This window comes from Eurosta solidaginis, chromosome 5, assembly GCF_040869045.1.
Source record: "Eurosta solidaginis isolate ZX-2024a chromosome 5, ASM4086904v1, whole genome shotgun sequence".
NCBI lineage: Eukaryota > Metazoa > Arthropoda > Insecta > Diptera > Tephritidae > Eurosta > Eurosta solidaginis.
Window position 1 is genome coordinate 255,993,825 of NC_090323.1, and position 25,560 is coordinate 256,019,384.

A 25,560-nucleotide genomic window follows, 5' to 3' on the forward strand; every position below is an offset into this window, starting at 1 on the left:
TCCACTTCGGTTAAAAAATGTCTTTCGCATCTCTGTTGATTTCATAGTTCGATGAAGGGGGGGGGGTTGGTGTTATCCTTAGTCGATCTATTCCGTGGCGTAAGATATTTATCAATTTGAGCACGTTCCTGATCCTAACATTTTACTAACATATACCCGGAATTAGGGTATTTTCCATAACTTCAAAGCCCGCCTTATTGCCTTGCGTTTTGGGGCTTATGTAAGACATCATGACATACTGACACTAAAGTGATTGAAATAGCGTTCTAGAAGAAAAAGCAACGCTTTGGATATGTCATGACGTTGCATATTTATTTTACACACACAAATACAAAACGTATGTTAGAACAATCGACAGCTGGACGTCAAATTTACTACGTACGCTACAAACAGAAAACTTTTTTTGCATTTCTATTTATAACAAAAAGCTCTACAAAATTGTATTTAGATTCACAGATATACATATGTACATAAAAATATAAATTTCCACAAAACTTACACATACAGACGTATGTACATGCAATTGCAGTAAGATAGCACATGTAAAAACTAAAACGGAAGTTGATAAGCCAAAATTTGTTCGGAAAATGCAGTGAATGGAAAATACAACAACAAAATGAAAGCAAAAGCAAACAAAAACAAGTAAGGACGGGACTGTTTTCGGCTATCCCTAAGACTTCATTCCTTTTATGAATGGGGCTGAACAATAATATTATGCCTTTCGTAATATCCAATTAATCGGTTGAATGAGATATGAAATATATAGTGAACAGATGTATATACCTAAGCGACTCTTAAGATAAATATAAAATATGTAGGTGCGTTGTGTGAGGATACAAAGTTTCACGTTTTGTGTGGTCTGCATGGAATAGCTACGACCATGAATCACTCATCTCAACAATATATGACGTAAACGTAAGTATTTGATGAAATTTGAAGCTTCTAGCCGTTAAGAAAGGACAGAAATTACAGTTTGCATGGGGTATATACAATATATACCACCGATCTGTATGATTCTTTTAGACAAAAAATATATGCTATATACGTAAATTTGGTGATATTTGAAGCGTCTAGCTGTTAAAATGGTGTAGAAATTGCGAAAAGTTTCTTATCTGAACAATCGCTTGTAGGGGACATATGCTATATATACTACCGATCTCTTCGAATTTTTCAGACACCAATATTTTTTATTTTTTTTGTTTTTAATATTTGCTATATACGGGAGCATATAGTGAAATTTGAAGGTTTTAGCTGTTAAAATTGGGCAGTAATTACGAAAAGCTCCTTATCAGAACAATCGGTTGTGGGGGATATATGCTATATATACGACCAAACTCGTGCGTTTTTCAGAAAACAATATGTGCAATATACGAAAGAACATGGTGAAGTTTGAAGCTTCAATCTGACAAATTGAGGAAGATATGACAAAAATCCTCTTTTCTGAGAAAATGGGTTGTATGGGGAATAGAGGCTAAAGTGGTCCGATCAAGCTGGTTCCGAAAAATGTCTAATCGGACACCTAAATATACCGGCTCATCAGATATCTCAAAAATTAAGGATATAGTTTGCTTAAAAACAGGCAGACGGACAGAGGGACGTGGTTAAATCAACTCAGCTCCTCATCCTGATCTTTTCGGTATACTTATTGGTGGGTCTATCGCTTTTCCTTTAAGGACATAGAATTTGAGATTCGTGAAAAAATTAATATACCATTCCATTTTCATCAAAGGTATACAAATATTAAGAACTTTTCATTTTTTCATGTTGTTTTTAAACCATATTCTATCGCTTGAAGCATGGCAGACAAAACTGAATAGAATGTGATGTTTGAAAAACGATACGAAGCTTGTAGAATGGAATTCTTTAAAAGTTGAAATCCTTTGGAGTTAGGTTTTAATTTATTTTTAAATACTTGTAAACATGGAAATATTCCATTTTTTTTTGGTAATAAGAGTTTGAGATGGACTTCTTTGGTAAACATTGTTTGTAGAATATCTTTACCAAAAGTTGTTGCTCCGGGCGCTAGAAGTTGCAGGAAGTTTTCACCTCCTCGCTTCACACTAAAAGCTTGATTTCCTTATATTGACTTGGATACTGAAATACAGAAGAAATTATCACTGGTTCACAATGTGTGCAAGTCGTCGTTGGCAACTTCGTCTTGTCTTGAAGGAACCTTAAGTGTTCACATTGTGAAAGTCAAGGCTTTGTCTGAAATAAGGATAGTAGCCTTCAACAATCATGTGTCCAACAGTTGTCTTTTGATTGATACCTTGCGTAACTCAGAAAAAAAATATAGTGACAGAAATTTCCTTTAAAATACAGAAGTTTCATCATGTTTCTGAGAGCGATGTGGCCTAGCTTATCAATAGCTAAGACCGGAGGGTATCGGATATGACTCTTATACCTTCGACAGCGGTTAGAGAAACGATCGTGGTAGTAGCAAATAAGGCGGCTAAGGACCGGAGTAAGTGGTGGAGAGTGTCGGGACGGTAATAGTAGGGCAAGAGCCGTAATAAAATCCTCAAATCTCTTGCTGGCAGTACTTGGGGAAAAGACAAAGAAATGCTCATTACCACTTACAAAGCAATTGGCCAGCCGATTGAATGCTACGCATCCTTATATGGTCGCCCAGCCTAAACACAATTCACTGGAAAAGATACAGACCTGCCAAAATACTGCCCTCAGAACCGCCACGGGCTGTCTTCTTATGTCCCCAGAACACCATCTACGTAATGAGGCGAAAATACCCCCATCAGGGAGAGAAATGGGATGCTAACCAAACAGTTCCTGTTGAGTACCCAGAAACTTAGGCATCCCAACAGGCATCTGATTGATGAGCCAACACCGCACAGGGGCTTAAGGAGTCATCTCCGTAAGCATTATGAGGAAATACGGCACCTGAGAACTCAGCCGTGTGAAGCCAAAACCATAAGCAGGTCCTCAGTGAACTCCACAAACAGGCGTCGGACCTTTATGCCAGGAATTGCCCGTTGAATCCAGTACTCAAAGAACAATACCCCAAGCTTGCGGAATAGGAACGCATACTCCCTAGGGAAATGCGAGTCACTCTAGCTCAGTTTCGATCTGGATACTGTAATAGGTTAAACTCTTACCTATCCAGAATCAACCCCGACATACAAAATGTATGCCCCGCTTGCAATGTGTCCTCACATGACACCAACCATCTCTTTAATTGTAATATGGAACCAACGCCTCTAACACCCCTCTCATTATGGTCCACCTCTGTTGAAACAGCAAGTTTCCTTGGGCTCCCGTTAGAGGATATTAATGACAATTTATGATCGGTCGCACCTAGTGGATGGGGCGAAGCACTTCTACAAAAACAACAGCTGAGTGGTGGTATAAAAGAGGGTGGCCAATGTTGAGAAGTATCCATTGACTGCTTATACTTGCTCAGCTGTTGTTCATTTTCTGCTGCCCAGCTGATCTACGTATCGTATTGCAGTAGTCAAGTCCGGTTTTGGGCATATTTTAAATTACAGTGGGTATTGTGCTATAGAAAAGCGACGTTACAACTGGGTTTGGTCGTCTTTCATTCCCTAAATAAAATTAGCTTCAGCAGTTAGCATGGCATTCATTCATTCTTCGATAACGTAATTGTTGTCGTTGTTGTAGCGATAAGGTTACTCCCCGAATGCTTTGGGGAGTGTTATCGATGTGATGGTCCTTTGACGGATAAAGATACGGTACGCTCCGGTAACACAGCTCCATTAAGGTGCTAGCCCGACCATCTCGGGAACGATTTATATGGCCACTTTAAACCTTCAGGCCATCCCTCCCTCCCCACCCCAAAGTTCCATGAGGACCTTGGGGTGGCCAGAAACTCGTCTGTTAGTGAAACGGGATTCGCCGCTCGAAGGTGAGGTTGAAAATTGTGTTTGGAGAAGCTATATATTGCGCTGACAACCTGAAATGGTTGCGCTACAAAACCCCTTGAATCTGGTATTTTAGTCGCCTCTTTCGACAGGCATACCTACCGCGATTATATACAAACCCCCTAACTCGCTTGGGGTACGTAGTCCCATGCTGCTATAACTGCAATCTAACTGGGTCAAATTGTTGTTTTTGGCACATCTTCCGCTCTAAAGTTATTCCATATAGGCGATCTGTCTAGAACTACTCTCGGATAAATGGCATTATTAGTAAGCGTATGGCTCGTTTTGTAAATTTTCGGAATCGGCTGATTTGTCATATAGCAACAGCTCAAATTCTAGTACCAGGTATTGATCTGATGAATGATCGACATCATAGTGTTTGCAAGTTTTCATTAACTACACAAAACCTTTTGTAAAATACACTTATTTCACCACTGTTTCCTACTTGGGCACCAATTTAAGATTCTTGCTCTTTTACATAAAAAAACATTAACAAAAAAAAATTATTTTTAATTGGCTAAAAAATGTACTGTTTGTATGTTTAATGGTGTGTTCAATTTTAATTAAGATTTTTAAGAATTAATGAGCCTAACACCGGTGATAAAAATTTTTATTCAATTATTATTTTAGTTTTATTGCGAAAAACTGAAAAGAAGGAAACAAAAAAAAAAAAAAAAAGAAGGAAACATTTACGGGCATATTGCTATGGTACCATTTCGAAAACCGCCACGTCATCATCGTCAGGTAATGTTTTTATTTATTTAAAATTTTGACCACGATTCGATCGCCGGTGAAACCTGTTGAAAAAAATATTACGAAATTGCCTGACGATGATGACGTGGCGGTTTCGCGGTACCATCGCAATATGCCAGTAAATGTTTTCTTCTTTTCAGTTTTTCCCAATAAAACCAAAACCTCAATAACCTGTCGTAACCCGTTCATATTTCGATTCCGTTTTTTTTCCACAGGTTAAACTTCCATTCTATTTGCAAGTTTATTTCATTCATTTCAAAGCCAACAACTCTTGACATTATTAACCTATCTCGCCCCAACTTTAGCACGCCATTAAAAAAAGACTGTCTTATATTGGCATGCATTTTTGCTTCATTTACTTTCTTTACTACTTTTCATCCCAATACATTCTTTTGATTCTTTCGTTACATTTCTGCGATAATTTTTTCATCAACCAAAATGTCACAACCATAACATTTAATCATTATCAGTCAAGCATTTAACATCAAATAACCCAGATTGTAAAGAAAGGAAGTGAAAAATGAAAAAATGCGGAAATTATTGTCGTTAACACGAATAGTCAAATTCACATATGGCCAATGTCAGCACACACACACACATGCGCTCATTTCGCAATTTTATTTAACCCTCATACGAGTATAAAATGTTGTACAAGTAATTGTATTTGTAAAAGCTTTGGTAAATGTCAGTTGACAAGGCATGCGAGTGAGCAACTCATTTATTGTTTGCTTGAAGGATCGAAGTCATAAGCTGACACTCGTTTTCATTCGACACTATTCCATTCAATTGCAGTGAGTTGAAGTGTGAAATCTTGCGCTTCCTTTTTGGTTTGCGATGGCTTTGATGGTCTGTCTTGATGTTTGTTAGTTTTTTATTTTCTTAAAGCATATTGCTTAGTATAAGTACGTAAGTATGTATATGTTCGTTCCGAAAAGGGAGAGAAAAAAGGAATCAAAAAGGGAGATTAAAAGTAAAAGTTTAAGTTTTAATTTAACTTTAGTTTACGTTATATTTAAGTTTAAGTTTGAGTTGAAGTTTAAGTTTGAGTGTGAGTTTAAGTTAAGTTGCCTTATGCACTAGCCGGGGTATTCAAGCCTCACTTCGAAATTCTTTGAATTTTAGACAGCTGTTTTCAAGTGCTACCCTGCAAGTGCTGCTTTCAAAACCTAGCCTCCCATGGTCCGCCCAATTTAGCGTATCCTTGGACTTTTTACTTTATTTGACTGAAATTGAAGAAATTTAAAACGAAAACGAAATTTTAAACGAGCAATTCTGTTTGTTTGTATAGCCGAACGATCTCGGGAACTGCTCAACCGATTTAAATGAAATTTGGCACAGGGATAATGTATCACCTTCTAAGACTTTCTACCTAGGTGTTGCCACTCAGAATATTTCACAAGGTTGCCACCTATTCGAAATAAAAAAAATTGCATGATATATATGCCGATATGGGTATCAAACGAAAGGTATTTCACTACGCATTACAATAGGGACATTTTTGAGTAGGGTTGCCATTTAGGGTTGCCACCTATTCGAAATTAAAAAAAAATTGCATGAGATATGCCCATATGGGTATCAAACGAAAGGTATTTCACACCGCATTACAATAGGTACGTTTTCAGTATGGTTGCCGCCTATTCGAAATTAAAAAAAAATTGCAAGAGATATGCCGATATGGGTATCAAACGAAAGGCATTTCACTCCGCATTACAATATGGACATTTTTGAGTAGGGTTGCGATTTAGGGTTACCACCTATTCGAAATTAAGAAAATTGCATGAGATATGCCGATATGGGTATCAAATGAAAGGTATTTTACACCGCATTACAATAGGTACGTTTTGAGTAGGGTTGCCACATATTTGAAATTAAAAGAAATTGCAAGAGATATGCCGATATGGATATCAAACGAAAGGTATTTCACTCCGCATTTCAATAGGGACATTTTTGAGTAGGGTTGCCATTTAGGGTTGTGGTAGTTAGACGAAATAGTACTCTACTTACTCATATTCTATTTAAGCTTTAAAGGAGAACATTAAAGTTAAAAATCTTCGTAAAAAAATCTTACACATGATTCGATTTAATTTTCTCAATTTCACACACGCTAATAAAATTGAAATGCAATATCAATGCACCGTGGCAAATTCAAGCAAAATATATTTAAATGCATATTTTTGGCAAATATGAAATGAATAATTGCAATTTCTCACAGATTACTATTAGAAAGATTTCTCACCATAGCAAAAAGATATTTCACCATTTAATTAAACTAACTGATAGTTGTCATTCGTGAAATTTACAAGTTTTTGGAATGTAATAAAATTGTGAGACTTTAATAGTGTATAACTAAAAAAATATTTGAAATTAATAATTCGGCGCATGGGGATACTCGACCTAAATAACTTAGTTCTCGATTTCACTAATTGTCATAACAATCCCTTATACTATAGGCTGGAATTGTTTGATATGTTTTTGAAATCTATTTTTAAGAAAATCAAATATTGGTAAATAAAAATATATAATACATGTACATATAAAAAAAGTAGAGTTTGATTAATGATGACTTGTAGAACAAAGTATGTTATGCGGCAAACTCGAAGATTGCCGAGCAAAGCTCGGTCGCCCAGGTACTAATTATTTATACATAAATAAATATCAGTATGTTATTTTATACATAATAAGTACATACAAGCACGTATAATGCATCAGTTCCTATTCATTATTCTATCAACTGTACTCTGGCTCAAAAATATCCTAAGCCGGTAATAAAAAATGATATGCAACCACAATCGTCACGTGTGCATGTGTGTGAGTATACGTACATACATTCCTGCTTACATACTTGCATACATGTAACACGTGAACTTAATAAATCTTTCTCGGCTTACGTTTGTTGCGTCATTTACCTTCCTGTTTATGTATATAGTTTTACTAAAATATTTAATATGAGTACGTGCGGCTGGGATTTCGCTGTCTCTGTTGAAAGCCCATTAACCGATCAATTTATGTACAAAAAACATTTACTTCCGTTACATTATAAGTGGATTAAGCTCTTTTCATTAATTAGTTGGTGCTTTATCATATACAAATAATTATTGTATGTCTATAAAATGTATATAAGTAAGTTTAGGCGTTATTTATAAATTAGGGGCAGCGGCTCAGCCTTGGTTAGTGAGGCTAGACGAACGACGAGACGCATCCTGATTAATTTCGCACCCAACCCCGTATTAGTAAAGCAGAGGAAATAAGTAAAAAAGTCTAAGTTCGGGTGAAACTGAACATTACATACCAAGCTGTACACTTGAAACGCTGGTGTTGTTTGCTTTATGCGGTTAATAGTGTTATAAGGCTGCGCAATAATACAAACAGAGCTATTTAAAAAAAAAGTAGAAGTGGCTTTCAGGCGATTTCACTCATTTCGAAACTTCGTTAAGGTTAGATATTTAGGTAAAGGGGGCGTGGTCTTTAACCGATTTTTTTATATAATTTGGCAAGATTAGTGTCTCTGCTACATTTTAATGTAAAATTTGTAAAATTGATTTTATCACCAGTGGGCGGTGCCAAGCCCATTTTCAAAAAGTTTTTCAAATTTGTATCAAGAGTCTTTAAATCAGTCCAACCAACAAATTCCAACATTCTGGGTGTATTATTTACTTAATAATCAGGTGTTTTGTGTTTTCCAAAATGTTATGTAAAAAATATATAATGTATGTATGTAAAAAGTGGGCGTCGTTATCATCCGATTTCGCTCATTTCCAATACCAATCTATTCTCGGTCCAGATAAGCCCGTATACCGTATTTGGTGAAGATGTTTCAATATTTGCTCAAGTTATCGTGTTAATGGACGGACAGTTGATATTCTAATAATAGTTAAGCTTAGCTTGAGAAGGAAGATGGTTCCTCTCCTGCAGAAACATGGTCACAGAAACTATGAGAGCTCACAATCATCTCGGTTGGTCCACAGCAAGTTTGTTGCTCAAATAGAATACATTTTACTAGAAAGCTTTCCACCCCGTTTATATCCGTTGCGAAATTCTTTCTGGTCATCTTATAACCAAATTCAGTACTATTAATATTGCTGTGTCCGGGAAGCCAACAAAAGGAGATATTCGAATGCCCATAGACACCAGTAATGCAAGATACCCCCGGAAATTATTCGGTGTGATCGAGTTAGATGGAAAATTATCCCAAAATAATTCTAACTCATACTCTGCCCAAAGATCAACAACAAAGGATATGGATTCTAATACCTTCATGGTCGACAAAGACCATTGAATTGGTTTTTGAGCAAGTACTGCCTTGGAAAGTGGGGTTGACCACAGCGTTGGAGAAGCTATTAATTTCGTTGTAAACTATTTGAAAAGATTACGCTGAAACACCCATTGAATATCTGAGAATGAAGATCCATCTCCTAGGTGCTTCCAATTTGCGTCAGTTATCATGTGACTTGTTGTGCAACTGCCAAGATCGTCCAGGCGTTTCAGATGAGATCCTCAACATATCGCTATATGCATTTCATAACACCTCACGGTGCACGACTTTTGTAAACTTACTGAGCTGCACAAGATAGTATGTCATGTATGCCATAAACGAAATAAATCATAAGTTAGTTTTAGATGAGATCTAAACCTGATATTTTGATCATAGTTAATTTTTTATTTTTTATTTTTCACTTTAAGATATCGAGCTAATACTAAAACACAAATATTTTTACTAAGTCTATATCTCAGCTTACTTCCGTAACAATAATGAACCGTATGGATAACTGGAGTAGCCAGAATAATAAGGCGAGTAAGATAAATAAGCGGAGTAGGGCGAATAAGCTCCATATGCGCCACCGTAAAGCCCCGTTCCATAACCAGCATAAGGCAAAGTATAGCCAGCTGTCAAAGGAGCTGTCAATAGAGACGTTGAATAGCCACCCAGAGGTGCAATATAACTAGGCTTAGCCGCAGTCACAGCAAAGAATGCGAACAAAAATAAAATAAGCTGAAAAAAAGAGAAAACGGTTAATTTGCAAATTATAAACAAAGTTACAATTTCTTGTGATGTAAATATTAGATTAACGTATTAAAATATATTTTCTGTGAAGTAACTCACGTATTTGAACATTTTCTTAAATTGCCTTTCGTTGAGTTTGCTTGCGTAATCTGTGGGTAGCTTTGTACTAATGACACTGTTTAATTAACTGTGGGTGTTCTTAGCTTTTATATAGAAAATTTTTATTATTCACCAACACACAGCATCCAACATTATGCTACACTCATACTCATACAAACACACACACATACACTCAGAAAGTACAAGTGAAATGAGCTCTGTAGGCCAACTGCTTTGCTATGTGCATGGGAGTTCTAACTTAACATACACATCATACATACTTATGCGGCAATTACCCACCGACGTGTGCCGTACGTACGGACGTTTGTCGTACGTAACACGTTTGACCGAACCCTCAAGCCCGTAGGAATCAATGTGTGCGTCTGTGTACATGTACATAACATATTTGTTATAAGCACTGTTGCCATTGACCATTTTGCATGCATGCTTATGGAAACATCAACTTTTTCCAATTTAATTTTTGATGTTGTAAAGGCTGGAATTAATATTAAATAAATATAAATAGATCACATATTTATAATCTGCACTTTTACATAATTATTTCGAATTATTTCCACAATTTTTCAAACTTTAATTAGGTGTTTTTGCATAAAACTGCAAACGGTCAAAAATTAGCGCACAAAAGTTTACTAGGCAACTCTGTCTAGTGAGAGAGCGATCAGCTGACACGTTCTTACGGAAAAAATCAAAATTGTTTTGATTTCTACGTTCCGGGCTACGTACGTACGGGCGTTGCACGTCGGTGAGTTTTCGTTTACATTGCACACTCATAAGATAGGTCGTGTCAGCTGAGACGTTTTTGGTACGTACGTTCGTGAGTAACTGCCGCATTAGCTCCCTTACGTACGGCAGCAAACTGTGTGCTAATGACCACGTTAAGTGCTCATCACTGTCACGAGCCAACAACAACAACAACAACAACTGGAAACAATCAAAAAACTTACATATATGTACGAAATTAGTAGTAGCTGTTGTTTTTTTTACCTTGTCGCCTTGTTTTAGTTCTTTTTTTTTTACCGCCTCCCGCAACCATTCTTTGCATCACTCTTGGCTGCCCATGGCACGTCTGTCCACGTATATCAGTAGCCCATTGCGTGCAGACGTTTTAAGTTGATGATAGCACGTTAGTTAGTTGTACGCTTTGTGCATAAGTTGATGTACTTAATTTGTGTTTACATTAAAACATATTAGACCGTTTAAAAAAAAATCTTTTTGTTTTTTTCAAAAACTTTGGTTTTTCATTGCTCTCGCTGATCTATACTTTTCGAACAATGGCTGTTATTTTATAGCTTTGACGGGCTTATTCAACTATATCTAGATATCAGGGGATTGCCGACTCCAGGTTTATATCTTTTTAGTAAAAAATCCAAGTTCTTATTTTGCCAGAAATTTATTTTAATTTTTAAATACCCAACTTTAAAAGTACCTATTTCTGTTTATGAAAAAGGGAGCCATAATTAATACAAATATATAACATTAGCTTTAGATAGATTTTTCGACATCCTTTGTCAAATTTGACGGAAAATCGTTCCAATATACAGTGCCGGTCAATATAATAGCACCAGTTGCAATATTCTGATTCGAAAGATGTAAAAATTTCATCTATTTACTATATTATATTTTTGAGTGTACACTACAGTTACATTTTGTATGCTTTCTCAGGGTGTGTGCATTTTTTGTCAAATTTGACGGAAAATCGTTCCAATACACATCAATTATCCACCCTGTCGGAAAATGTACAAAACAAAACGAATTAGAAAGGCTTGGAATTCGAGCTGACACATATACCAGATAGTATTCGACAAGAATCTGTTTAAAGAAGTGATAAGGGCAGGGGAATGATCTCCAATTGGTCCCAATATGATCCCTAAAACCTTGCCAAAACGGTCACAAAAACTATCCGGAAACGATTTTGAAGTAGTCCTAACAGTACTCTTTAAACCCCAAAATATTCCTGAGACCGTCCCGAAACCCACCCTAAATGATCCATAAAACAATACCATAGTAATGTTGGAAGAAATCCCGGCCATAATCCTGACATAATGCCAAAGGGGGTCCGTTATGGTACAACGAAGAGCCCTGAAATCATTTCGAAAACTTTAGAAATAATTATTAAATGAAAACGACAAAGGAACGAAAAAGTGCAGGAAATTGATTTCGAGTTCCGAAATAGTCCTGAAGTGATGCCGAAATAATCTAACTATATTCTCGAAAATAACTCCGGAATTATTCACAAATATTAATAAAATAGGTCCGAAACGCCTTAAATGTTTCTAAATTAACAAATTCTCTATTTGATCTCAAAACTATCACATAAAAAATCTGAAAATTTTCAAAGTTTTCGCGAAACGAGCCTAGAACAATCCGGAGATAATCCCGGAATATTCCTGAAGTTACACCGTTCCAAATCGTCTGTAAAACTACTACATACTGAATTGCCCCGAAAACAATTGAAGCTATTCCAAATAGTCCTGAAATGATCCCGAAAATTGGTTGAAATAGCATCGAAATGATCCCGGGAACAACTATAAAATTAACCTCAAAGTACTCACAAAATGCTCCTGAAGACAATTCCAAAATGATTAGCAGATAGTACGAACAAGAGCCGAAATTGTTCTAAAATTATCCATAAGTAGGCACGACTATCCACAGAAAGTACTGAAATTATTCCGAAATAGTTTCTGCTATTCTTGACGATTACTCTCACTAAGTAAAGAACAAGATAGCAAAAGTATACACAAAATTAACTATGTAAGAGAGGGAAGAATAATGCTATAGAGAAAGCTGTGGCGGAGAGTGAAATGGATAGGCAAAGAGAGGAGAATAAGATCAAAAAGCTGAGGGAGCGAATCTCTTTCTTCTGTATTTGTATATGAAATGAGTGGCGAGAGCTAGAAAGAAGAAGGGATGATGAGACATAAAATGGAGAGAGAACAACGGAAGGAGGTAAAGATACGACTTCCTATATGGGTGAAGTGAGTAAGTTAGGGTAAATTCCGAAACTCTAGTAAATCAATGCTTTTCAAAATTGAAAGCTAAGCTTGGAAAAATAAGTTGAAAAATTTGACTATTAATTCGCAAAATGAATAGATTAGGCAGAAAAATGCAGTATGTTCGAATAAACCTTTATTTTTTAAAGGTAAACTCTTGTTTTTCGATGATAGTTTTTTTGTTGCTTTTTAGGTAAAACAATCCGAGGCGTACTTGTGTACTTAGCCACTAATAACATCCAACAAAACTTTTAAGCCTGTGGGAAGAAAAATTTTAACAAATTTCTGAAACAGTCTAATGTATGTACATGTGCGTGTGCTTGATTGCAGATATTTTTGGTTCGTGCCGCGCAGTTGTAGCTCATTGTTCAGCATACTGATTTCCTCACATGACTTTGGGTTTATTTGCAACAATTAAAGAGTTTGTTGTTGTTTTCTCTTTTAATGAAGAATTTTTTGCACATTTTTGTTAACATTCTTTAATTATGTTTTAGTAATTTTTCTCGTGTGTATTCATTGACAAAATACAATGTAATAAAAATTACATATTTTTGTTTCTTTAGCATTTCCTTTTTAAATTACATATTTTTAGCTTTAAATTATTATTTTTTATTGCTCTTTAATCGTTGATCATGGATATATTTAGATAATTATAAACAGCAACATTCAACTTTGTACAGTCTCGTCGAAAATATTGCCTTGATACAATTTTTATTCTAGGATCACTGTTATTGTTATTTTATTTCTTGCACTTCAACGATATTGATGGATATAGTAAAATGATTTTGAGATAAGGAGGCGTGGCACTTCACATTACATCAAAATCTTTAATATCACATGTTTGTGGAACAATTCGTGATCAATCTGAATTAGTTATCCTATTTTACTCAAAGTTGACCAGTTGGTGTTTTATTATTAGTGATTTTGGGCCAGAGTATAATTTTTACTAATTTTTCCAAAAGGAGATTTTCGGCCGATAAATAAAAAGATATATTTATATGACTTAACCGGGGATTGCCCGTATCGCTTTTAAATGTATGAAAACTTTTATTTCAACCAATTTTTAATTTTATAATTTATTTAATAATTTGGGAAAAATTTAAACAACGTGACATCAGGACGGACAAGGCGACAGCTGTTTCGATTATACCATGTAAATCTCTTCAAAGCCTTTTCTCCCGGGAGTGGTAGTCGAACCCGCACTCCTACGATAGTTGAAATGGTTACAGCTACGTCATGCCTTAGTTGTTGTAAAGTTTTCCCAATTGCCTTCTTTCGCATATATTATCTTCTACACATCACATAATTCGTATGTAGTTATTTGTTGAAGTTATGCCTGTTTGTAAGGCGGTTTTCAGAGAAACTTGGTATTGTTTCTGTTTTTGTTCTATTTATAGAACTACAACAAAAAAAAAAAGGGTTTTTATTCCTCATCTTAACTGCTAGAAGATTGAAATTTCACATAATGTTTACATAGAAGGCATACATTATTGTCTGAATTTGTCTGAAATTGTTAAGATCGGTCATATATGTAATATATATCCCATACAACTGATTGTTCAGATTTTATGAGTTTTTTAAATTTCAACACATTATTGTTCAGCTCCATTTATGAAAGGTTCGATTCGCTTGATATTTTTAATATGACAATCTCGGTGCTTTCCAGAAAGTGAACGAGGGTCCGATCGCAAAAGAGAGATAACCAAGTGAAACAGCTTTGTTTTCTAATTTATACAGATTTTCTGACATAAACTATGTATGCAGTTCTTCTGCAATAGCAACGTGCAGGCCAATGGCTGGTTGTAAATTCTTTTTGCTCTTACTGTAAATCTACATCCATCAAGGTGTATAGTAGAGTGCACGATTTTACCAAGTGGCTTTTTTACGAGACGACCCACACATTTTTGGAATATGTTTCAAAACGAATTAGCACACAAAATAAGATTATTTTAAGCCGCTTTTCATCTTCCTCTGAGACTTCACTACCCCTATCCGCTGCTTCAGTTCTGCCACTCAACAATTTGCTGATGAATTCCACCAGAGTCAGTTCGATTCCCAGTGCTTCGAGGGCCCTTTCAATTGTCGCTGGGAGGACATTGTTCAAGGCTCCGTTTATGTTAAGAAAGGCACCCATCAGCCGAATTAAGAGCTCTTCCCGTAGACCTGCCCTCAGTGGAGGCGTGCTAAAATGACGAAAACTGCACCAGAGTAATCCTGCTCTTTACGTAAAAATTAATCAGGTGGTACAGCATTTTTAAAATACACGAAGATTGGCTGATTGGGTTTAAAACTTTGAAGAGACGTGAGAGCTTTTCCTTGCTTATGCAATTAATTGACTTTGATCATATTCCAAGTAATCGTAAATGGAAGCCAGTGATGAAAGTTGGTTTTCCCAACGGGGATGGATGGCATTCCTGTTAGGCTGATAATCGCCGGCAGCGAAGCAGATTTCTGCGCAAATGGGCGCACCGAAGAGTAAGTGCCCCATAGAAACCTCACCGCGCATTGTTTAGCTTGCATTCACATCTCTCATGTACCTAAGTGTAGAAGGTTCCTCGAGAGGAATTTCCTGAAGCTCTTGTGGTCGTTAAATCCTTCAACGTTTTCTCCTAATCTCATAATCAAATTTTCCTTATCGTTACTGAAACCAAACCAATAATTTTTTACTGGGGATAGAAAATAAACTTACGACATCGGCGCTCGAAAAGAATCAAACTGACCGTGACCAGAGCAATGGAGTAGCAGTATTGCAGTAAAGTGAAACAAGGAATCAATGCTCGCACACCATTAGTCCTATAAATACCTCCAAAGAATCGGAAAGGTTGATATCCGGACCTGCCTGTACAGGGAAGATATTTGAACGTCTTTTAATGTGATCGTTTCTACATATCAACGAGCAGTGTTATCAATAGCATCACTTTAGGAGTTGGCCGATGGGATATAGTTAGCAGATTGGTCAGGCGAATACTTGTAACCAAACAAGAAGATGATGTCTAGCTCATTAACCTGAGAGTAGCCATAGCCCTTAAGTACAGTGCTTCTGCTTTAGAACAACTGTTAAATGAGGTCTTATGCGGGAAAATTTGTAAGACTGAGATGAGAAGTGAAGTTGGAAGAGCATTTGTCAGAGGAATGGGGAAACCCGAAAGAGTGCGAGGAAACGGTACCGAATCAAATCCGAACATTACTCCGATATAGCACCGAAATGATCGTTAAATGCTCGAAATAGTCCAAAAGTGATCTCGAAACCGTCCAAAAAAACTATTTGAAAAACCAAGTTAGCCCTGAAACTATTTCGGAAACAATTCCGATATTATACCAGCAGCAACCACGAAACATTTTAAATTTCACAGAATTTATATAGATAATATGCTAAATTTGGTGTGGTAATTTGTATTGAGTTTTAAGCTAAATCTAAACGAGGTGTCACGTAAAAAAAACAACTTGTTTAATAACGGCTACTCTAATGTATATTCATATGCATGTCGCATATACTTGACGAATTGTCTAAGGTCAAGGAAACAAAATTATAAGAATATCCGAATCAATTCTGACGTTGAGAAGCCTCACGTGCGGACACCTTTTTGCCGAATTGGTTATTGTTTCTTACGAATGTGTAGGTATATGTAGGTTAGTATTATTCTCATAAATCAAATAGTTATATGCACGACTTATTCCAGTCTCCCCCCTTCAAACAGTAATAGAAACATCATAAATATCACAAGCGCTATATCTAATACCCATAATCGATGGTATGTACTACCACATATGAATTTTGGTCCCGATTGGAAACGTTTAAAGGGTGTGGCACAGAGGTGGTGGCCCACCTTGTAGAACCTGGCTTAGTAGGCAAGCTGTGGTGGCAACTCTAGTTGCATGCATTACGCTATTACGAGCGAGCCTTCTTAAAGTTTTAAGCTATTGCATAGATTTTATCGCGGGGTTGGCGACTAAATCAAAAAAAACCATAACGGATATTTGTCAAAAAAGGTTCGTAAAGGTTCGGTGTTAGCAACAGGCCAAATACATAAAATTGGATCTCTATCATAAACAGCGGTGGGCACCACTACATTTACACGGTTACCAAATTGAGAATGTGTTAGTAAACACGAACGCGTAGCGAGCACGAAAGCAAAATCAGTTATTTATTTAGTTTGATTTCAATGCTTGAACGGTGAACACGTGTCACACGCACTCTTTGGTACTCTGTTTTAAGCGCGCGTGCAACACTTCCTCACCGTACGACCATCGAAATCAAACTAAGAGCTGTCGTTGATTTTCACGAAGTAGCCATTGTGCTATCGCTTATCGTATACATATATGGTCGCTTACAAGCCAACCTAATAAAACCGCACTGCGTTTTTTTAGCGCACGCAAACAACCGACGTTTTTTGCCCGAACCCAAATAAGCATGCGTTGCTACAATGTAAAGCATGTGTGCAAACGTCAAATCTAAATGTCACGCAGAACAAAAATTGGAAATCGAGTTAGGTTTTCACGCAGCAAATTCAATTTGAGTTGCTCTCATACAAGTTGTATGTGCATGAGACATTTTTGACAGAAAATGACTTGCGTGCGTTTATATTAGGTTGGCTTGTTAGCAGGTGCTAAGCTCACGCCCACCACGGATCATAAAGTTAGAGTTAAAGTTAAAGTTAAGGTGAATGTTAAAGTTAAAGCGAAAGTTAAAGTTAAAAATAAAGTTAAAGTTAAAGTGAAAGTTGAAGTTAAAGTTAAAGTCAAAGTTAAACTTAAAATTAAGGTTAAAGTTAAAGTTATAGTTAAAGTTAAATTTAAAGTTAAAGTTAAAGTGAATGTTAAAGTTAAAGCGAAAGTTAAAGTTAAAAATAAAGTTAAAGTTAAAGTTAAGTTTAAAGTTAAAGTTAAAGTGAAAGTTAAAGTTAAGGTTAAAGTTAAAATTAAAGTTGAAGTTAAAATTAAAGTTAAAGTTAAAGTTTTAAAGTTAAAGTGAATGTTAAAGTTAAAGTTAAAAATAAAGTTAAAGTTAAAGTGAATGTTAAAGTTAAAGTGAAAGTTTAAGTTAAAGTTAAAAATAAAGTTAAAGTTAAAGTGAATGTTAAAGTTAAAGTCAAAGTTAATGTTAAAGTTAAAGTTAAGGTTAAAGTTAAAGTTAAAGTTAAATTTAAAGTTAAAGTTACAGTTAAAGTTAAAGTTAAAGTGAATGTTAAAGTTAAAAATAAAGTTAAAGTTAAAGTGAATGTTAAAGTAAAAGTGAAAGTTAAAGTTAAAGTTAAAAATAAAGTTAAAGTTAAAGTGAAAGTTAAATATTAACTTCTCATTTATTCAATAAAAGTAAAAAATTTGTTCTCTTTTCGGTCACCACGCTTAAAAAGGTTAACTTGAATTAATATCAAAGACAAAACTTGAATTAATATCAAAGAAAACAAAATGTTGCATAAATATTATAATTGCATAAGTTGATAATATGCAATAGTTTTACCGCGGCAGACCCGAGTGCCGCACGTCCTTTTTACCTCTCTATTTACATGCAATCATTTACAAAGGTTCTCACATTTTATGAGTTGCCTAAGGTCAGGCAAAAAAAAAAAAACTTGTCGGCTTATTGGTATCAATTTTAACATTTGATAGTCTTACTTTAAGGCATAAGTTTCCGATTTGCTTGCTTTCACATTTACGAGTATGTGAACTATGATTTATTTATTCACGCTATCTAAATATTTATTTGTCAATGGATGTTTTAGTGATTGCTTCGTATCTATCAAATAAATCGTCATATTAGGGACGTGCATGAAATTCATAACAATGTATGTAACACACAACCAAAATTTATGTGCATTAGATTGCCAAAACAAAATAGTTTGTAAATTTTCTACCGAAACTATAAATTATTTTTTAAGGCTAACATACAACAATGCTTTTTATGGGGGAAGTCTATTCAGTTAATGCAAGCTGTGCATGATTCATTGGTTTATGTTTGATGAACATCGTTCGAACCATGCATCATGACAAAATTTATTAGATATATTAAATGATATCTTGTAATATATTTTTTTATTGAACCTTTCTTACTGGTTGAGTTTGGTACGAAGTTTATATTTATCAGAAATAGAGTTCGTTAGAAGAGAGTTAATTTTTTCTTTACGCTTATATGAAACCTGGAAATTAGAAAAATATGTTGGGTTTCAAATATAATTCACTTGATTTAAAGAAATTTAAAAAAATTTAAGCGCATCTCTTAATGCAGGACAGTGTGACCTTTTTTTTAGCAGTAAACGTCAAACCAAGAATGTTCAAAAGTACTAGTCTCTTTGTCTTTATGTTTGTACCCACATCACACAAACAACACAGAGTTCACAAATTACAAATTACGGTTGCCGATACCGATATTTTAAACTAAAATAGTTATTTAATGCCCGCTCTTTAAATATCTCTTAAATGCCAGTACTAGAGAGGTGTAGTGATGAGTTTGATGAGCTTCGCGCGGACACAAACATTGTGCGATGATAAAAGCTCAAACTCTTCGATGGATCGGTCATGATATGCAAATAAACAAAGATCGGCCGGTCCGGCCAAGAATTTATTTCTAACGACCACAAATCGATAGTTTTCCGATAGCAAATCGATATTTTTTTTGATAACAAATTGATCACTGTTCGACACCAAACCGGTAACATTTCGATATTTCACCAACAATATACCGCTTACTCTTCCGTAGCAGTTGTTATCGATAAGAAGCCCATAAAACTTCGATAGCAAGCCAGTAAGATGCCAATAACAATCCGATAATAATAACAGCCTGATAAATTTTCGTGTTGATAAATAAAAGATTCCAAAACAGTCGCGTACCTAACCCCGAAACAATCTCAAAATAGCTCCGGAGTTACCCCACGGTGGTCTCATACATAAATAAAAATAAATACAAGGCGCGTTAGCCTTCGAAGAGATTTAAGGCCGTGCTTCTTCCAATTTGCGTCGTGTTCCTTTAACTTTTCCTTTAAATTGGCGGGTCGGGAACTACGAGTTTTACCCCGACTCCGAACGGCTCTGCAATGCAAATAAGCTTTTACTGAGAAGCTTTTCATGGCAGAAATACATTCGGAGCGTTTGCCAAATCAATGATGAGGGGCGACCCGCTTGGAAACCTTTTTTAATTGTAAAAACTTGTTTATAAATTTCTGATAGTGCTGAACGCAGGATCTTCGGTGTGGTATACCCCGCAATGTTTCATAACTTACTTACTTACTTAATTGGCGCTTAACCGTCTAAACGGTTATGGCCGTCCAACAAGGCGCGCCAGTCGCTCCTTCGCTCCGCCAACCGGCGCCAATTGGTCACACCAAGGGAGTTTAAATCGTTTTCCACCTGGTCCTTCCAACGGAGTGGGGGCCGCCCTCTACCTCTGCTTCCATAGGCGGGTTCCGATAGAAACACTTTCTTGGCCGGAGCATCATCTTTCATTCGCATAACATGGCCTAGCCAGCGCAGCCGCTGCGTTTTAATTCGCTGGACTATGTTGATGTCTCCGTATAGCTCGTACAGCTCATCATTAAATCTTCTTCGGTACTCGCCATCGCCAACGCGTAGAGGTCCATAAATCTATCGAAGAACTTTTCTCTCGAACACTCCCAAAGCCGCTTCATCTGCTGTTGTCATGGTCCATGCTTCTGCCCCATATAGCAGGACGGGTACGATAAGTGACTTGTAGAGTATGATTTTCGTTCGCCGAGAGAGGACTTTACTTTTCAATTGCCTACCTAGTCCAAAGTAGCATTTATTGGCAAGATTGATTCTTCGCTGGATTTCAGTGCTGATGTTGTTGCTAGTGTTGATGCTGGTTCCCAAATAAACGAAGTCTTTTACTATTTCGAAATTATGGCTGCCAACAGTAGCGTGGTTGCCAAGGCGCATATGCGCTGACTCTTTGCTCGATGACAGCAGGTACTTCGTTTTGTCCTCATTCACCATCAAACCCATCTTTACCGCTTCTTTTTCCAGCTTGGAGTAAGCAGAACTAACAGCGCGGGTGTTTAGGCCGATGATATCAATGTCATCAGCATATGCCAGTAATTGCACGCTTTTATGGTATATTGTTCCAGTGCGGTTAAGTTCTGCAGCTAGTATAATTTTCTCCAGCATCAAATTAAAGAAATCGCACGATAGGGGGTCACCCTGTCTGAAACCTCGTTTAGTTTCGAACGGCTCGGAGAGGTCCTTCCCAATTCTGACTGAGCTGATGGTGTTGCTCAACGTCATTTTGCACAGCCGTATAAGTTTTGCGGGGAAACCAAATTCAGACATAGCGGCATATAGGCAGCTCCTTTTCGTGCTGTCGAAGGCGGCTTTAAAGTCGACGAAGAGGTGATGTGTGTCGATTTTCTTTTCACGGGTTTTTTCCAAGATTTGGCGCATTGTGAAAATCTGGTCGATGGTAGATTTACCAGGTCTGAAGCCGCACTGATAAGGTCCAATCAGCCGGTTCACGGTGGGCTTGAATCTTTCGCACAATACACTTGAAAGGACCTTATATGCGATATTAAGAAGGCTGATTCCACGATAGTTGGTGCATTTTGCAGTATCCCCCTTCTTGTGGACTGGGCAAAGAACACTTAGATTCCAACCGTCGGGCATGCTTTCGTCCGCCCATATTTTGCTAAGAAGCTGCTGCATGCGCCTTACCAACTCCTCGCCGCCGAACTTGAATAGCTCCGCAGGCAATCCATCAGCGCCCACGGCCTTGTTGTTTTTCAATCTGGTTATTGCTATTCTAACTTCGTCATAATCGGGCGGGGGGACATATATTCCATCATCATCGATTGCGGGATCGGGTTCTTCATCTCTGCGCGGTGAATTGCTGCCTCCATTTAGGAGAGCAGAGAAGTGTTCCCTCCATAATCTAAGCACTCTCTGGACATCAGTTACAAGGTCGCCGTTTTCATTCCTACAGGAGTTTGCCCCGGTCTTAAAACCTTCCGTCTGTCGCCGTATTTTTTGGTAGAATTTTCGGGCGTTATTCCTGGTGGCTAGCAGCTCAAGCTCCTCGCACTCACGCCTTTCTGCTTCTGCTTTTTTCTTCCTGAAAAGGCGTCTCGCTTCCCTTTTCAACTCACGGTAGCGTTCACACACTGTTCACAATGTTTCATAACATCTTTCCAAAATAGTTGGGTATAGTAGCGAATTATAATATAAGGCAACTGGAATAGAATCATTTAGGTTTGCAGTAAAAAGTGTGAAATATTTATACGATTGCTTATAAACAGTGCTGCTCAAAATTTTTTATTTTGATCTTTTTTAAAACAAGTAAAGGTGTCTAAGTTCGGGTGTAACCGAACATTATATACTCAGCGTGAGCTTCAATTGTACATTTCATTTCAGATAAATTACTTTTCTACATAACACGTGGCACCGCCCGTTTAAAAATAAATGTCTCCCCATTTCCTCTTACAATAAAACTTGATAAGTGAAATATCATTAATTGAAAACTATTTTTTGCTAAGTTATATCTTATTATTCTAGTCTACGACCCTTTTAAACTTGTTTTATATATAATTTGCCGTGGTCTTTAACCGATCCCGTCCATTTTTACTAGAAATATTTTCTGCTATAAGGAAATTATGTGTACCCATTTTTGTTACGATATGCGAATTTTTCTTCGAGTTATGGCTCCCGAAACAGAAAATTGCTTAGTCATAAAAGGGGCGGTGCCACGTCTATTTTTTTCAATTTGCAGTTTTTCCTATTTATTGTTATAAATCGACTTGGGAAATGAAATACCATTGATATAAAGCTGTTTCTTGCAAGGATAAATCTTATTTTATTCGTTCACGACCCTTTTAAAAGTCTTTTATACAAAGGTGGGCGTGATCCTTAATTGATTTTGTTAATTCTTCTTCAAAGAATTCCTTATAGTAAAGGCAACCTTTTCGCCGAATTTTGTTACGATAGGTTTAACGATTTTTGATTTATAATTATTAATATTTGTAAAATTGATTTTATCACAAGTCGGCGGTGCCACGCCCATTTTAAAATTTTTTTCAAATTTTTATAAAGAGTCTCAATATCAGTCAAAACGTCAAATTTCAACATTCTAGGTGTATTATTTACTAAATAATCAGGTATTTTGTGTTTTCAAAAATGTTATATATATAAAAAGTGGGCGTGGTTATCATCCGATTTCGCTCATTTTCAATACCAATCTATTCACCACCAGTCTGCTACGAGTGACGAGTAACTCGCTGGAAATCAAATAATTCATTCCGAATGTTTTCTAAGAGCGAAATTTTTGAATTGTCTCGCATTTATCCATGCGGTGTAGGCACCGTGTGCAACTGAGATTTTTGGAAAGAGAATCAATAAACACAAATACCCCACGAAAATCTATAAGACATTTTATGCACGCCCAAAAAATAATCAGCGACTACCTCTTAGAAAACATCGAGCAAATAGCTACGACTAACGAGTGACGCCTCTTATCATACTTTATCCTCTTTGTAAATAGAACGAACTATTCGAAAACTTAGTAATGAACGAATTTCAAATGACTAACTACTATCGAACTATCGAATAACTTGATAGTTTTCATTCGATAGTTACCAACACTACTTATTATGAGCTCTCTTCGAAATAAGTTTCATTCTCTCATTTTCTGTTTATTTGAAAAATTAGAACTACTTTTTTCGTGAGAAATAACCGCGAAAGATGTAAATTGTATATTTCTCGTGTTCTGAGAAGCTTTACTCCAGTTTTCTGTATACTGCTTTTTTTATCCTCTCCACACATTGTTTGCTTATGTTGACTACAAACGATATCTAAGAAATTGCATATGGCAAATGAAGTTTGCTGAAAATATTCTCATGGCGGATTTACACTTTCTGGGCTGGCTTAACCACTGTCGAGGAGTACACCCTTTAGAAAAGGGGAATTTAATAATTATCAATCTAACTTAAATAAAGTTTTAAAGTGGCTGATTATAAAGATGTATAATGGAATTTAAGTCCAGGCCGCATTTTATTGTAAGGCCTAAGCTAGCCTGTGCAAATTTTCTGTTATATTCAGTCTTGGCAGAACTTGTATAGCTAATTGGCTAGATTAAAAAAAAAAATAAATAAAATAAAATAAAAATCGATTTAAATCGGCAAGTTTCTTGATAATAAAATAATAAAATATATATATGTACATATAAATCACTTTTTAAATTTATTATATTTAAAAAAATAAAATTTAAGAATTTCAAAAACTCATTTTTTTGCTGCTCAAAATTTCTTATATGGTAGTGCGAATCAAAATACATGTACAAAATTGTATGTGCACTGAAACTTTTTTGTATTTATAAAAAGATATATTTAAAAAATTTTAATTTTGAGGTAGGAAAAAGTTGAATATTTGGTTTCAATCACCAACATACAAGAGCAAATAAATTTAATTCTGAAAGTAGCGAAAAAATTACATTGACCTCTAGCCTCAAGTTTTGTGGGAACATATTCTATATACATATATATCGCCGGAATTTCGGTTTCAATAATCATACTTAAAGTAAATGTGGATATTTCCGCGAATGTTGCATTAGACATTTAATTTGAAAACTTTTGAAATGCTTAATTACAGGGCTCCGCATGTGTTGTTTTAAATTTGTGTTCAAATTTATATATATTAGCAACAGAGATTACTGAGGCGCTGAAATACCATTTGAATTTAATAAAATGTTTAACAAGTAAATGATAGGCATGGTTACTTTACGGTTCCTCCCACTTCCAGTCAAACATGTCTCATAACCAAGAAAAATAATATACCGAATTGAAATAAAAAGTCACAGAAACTATCGCGTTCAAAATAAGTGCGTTTCTACTGCATTCTGAACCACTAACAGTTCGCCATCTACCTCTTTTACATGTTTCCAACTGGCGAATTTAACATGGCGATGTCCCCGCTGTTTTAACTTTTCACTACTTCCTAACTATATACAAATTTCTTTTTGGTACTTTTTCGATAGTTACGTACTGGTGGAATAGTATTGAGAGAGAGGCATACTCATATGTAGCCGCAGCTCGTTAAAGCTGGTAGCAGTTTTTTAGTCGATTTTATAACTGAAAATCTAGCTATTAACGAACTAATACTTATTTGGCACTTTGGGTCTAGTTCTGAACCAGAATTTTGTATCACCAGTTACTGACTTCGGTTGTGCGTAATTGACTAATATCATATGAAGTTAGAATAAGCTCCACTTGTTTTGGTGCAGTTTTGCTTACATTCTTTGGTCATATGCCCCATATATTTCAGCTCCGCGATCAATTATCTATTTTGATTTTATTTATGAATCAATTTTGATCACAAATTTTTTCGAGTGCTATGTTTTTGAATAATTTTTAGTTGTGAAATATTTAGTGTACATTTTTTATAAAACACAAGTGCCTGCGCTTCATACGGGAGAGCTTTTTCTTGGCACTTTCATAAGAAATTCAAACATTTTCATATGACTCGAAATTATATGTGAGGGCACATGGGAGTGCCATGACATTTTTGTATATTCAAAATATGAATTTGAATCTGTGCCTATGATTCAGAGAAAACAAAAACAAAAGTCCTACAAGTATATAGGGGTTCAGCAGCTCTGCTTAGAAAAAAGGCCACTAAGGAACGCTGCAGATACGTTCAGAAAGGAGCTGACTCAAAGTGATAAGAAGGAGCTAATCTGAGAAAATTAGTTGAGTTTTAATGAATTTCTAAAGATATACAATTCTTGGAAGACCCAAAATTTTCTAAATTTTTTTAAAACAGATCAAAACAATATGCAAAATGAGGGCTCTGATCTGCATTTGAACCA

At 36.0% G+C, this 25,560-nt stretch overlaps 1 protein-coding gene across 7 annotated transcripts in view; it reads left to right on the plus strand.

Annotated features, from left to right (window-relative positions):
* The window catches only part of LOC137253296 (phosphatase and actin regulator 1-like), a 763,209-nt gene that overhangs the window by 88,245 nt on the left and 649,404 nt on the right, over window positions 1-25,560 (plus strand). The window lies entirely within an intron of this gene.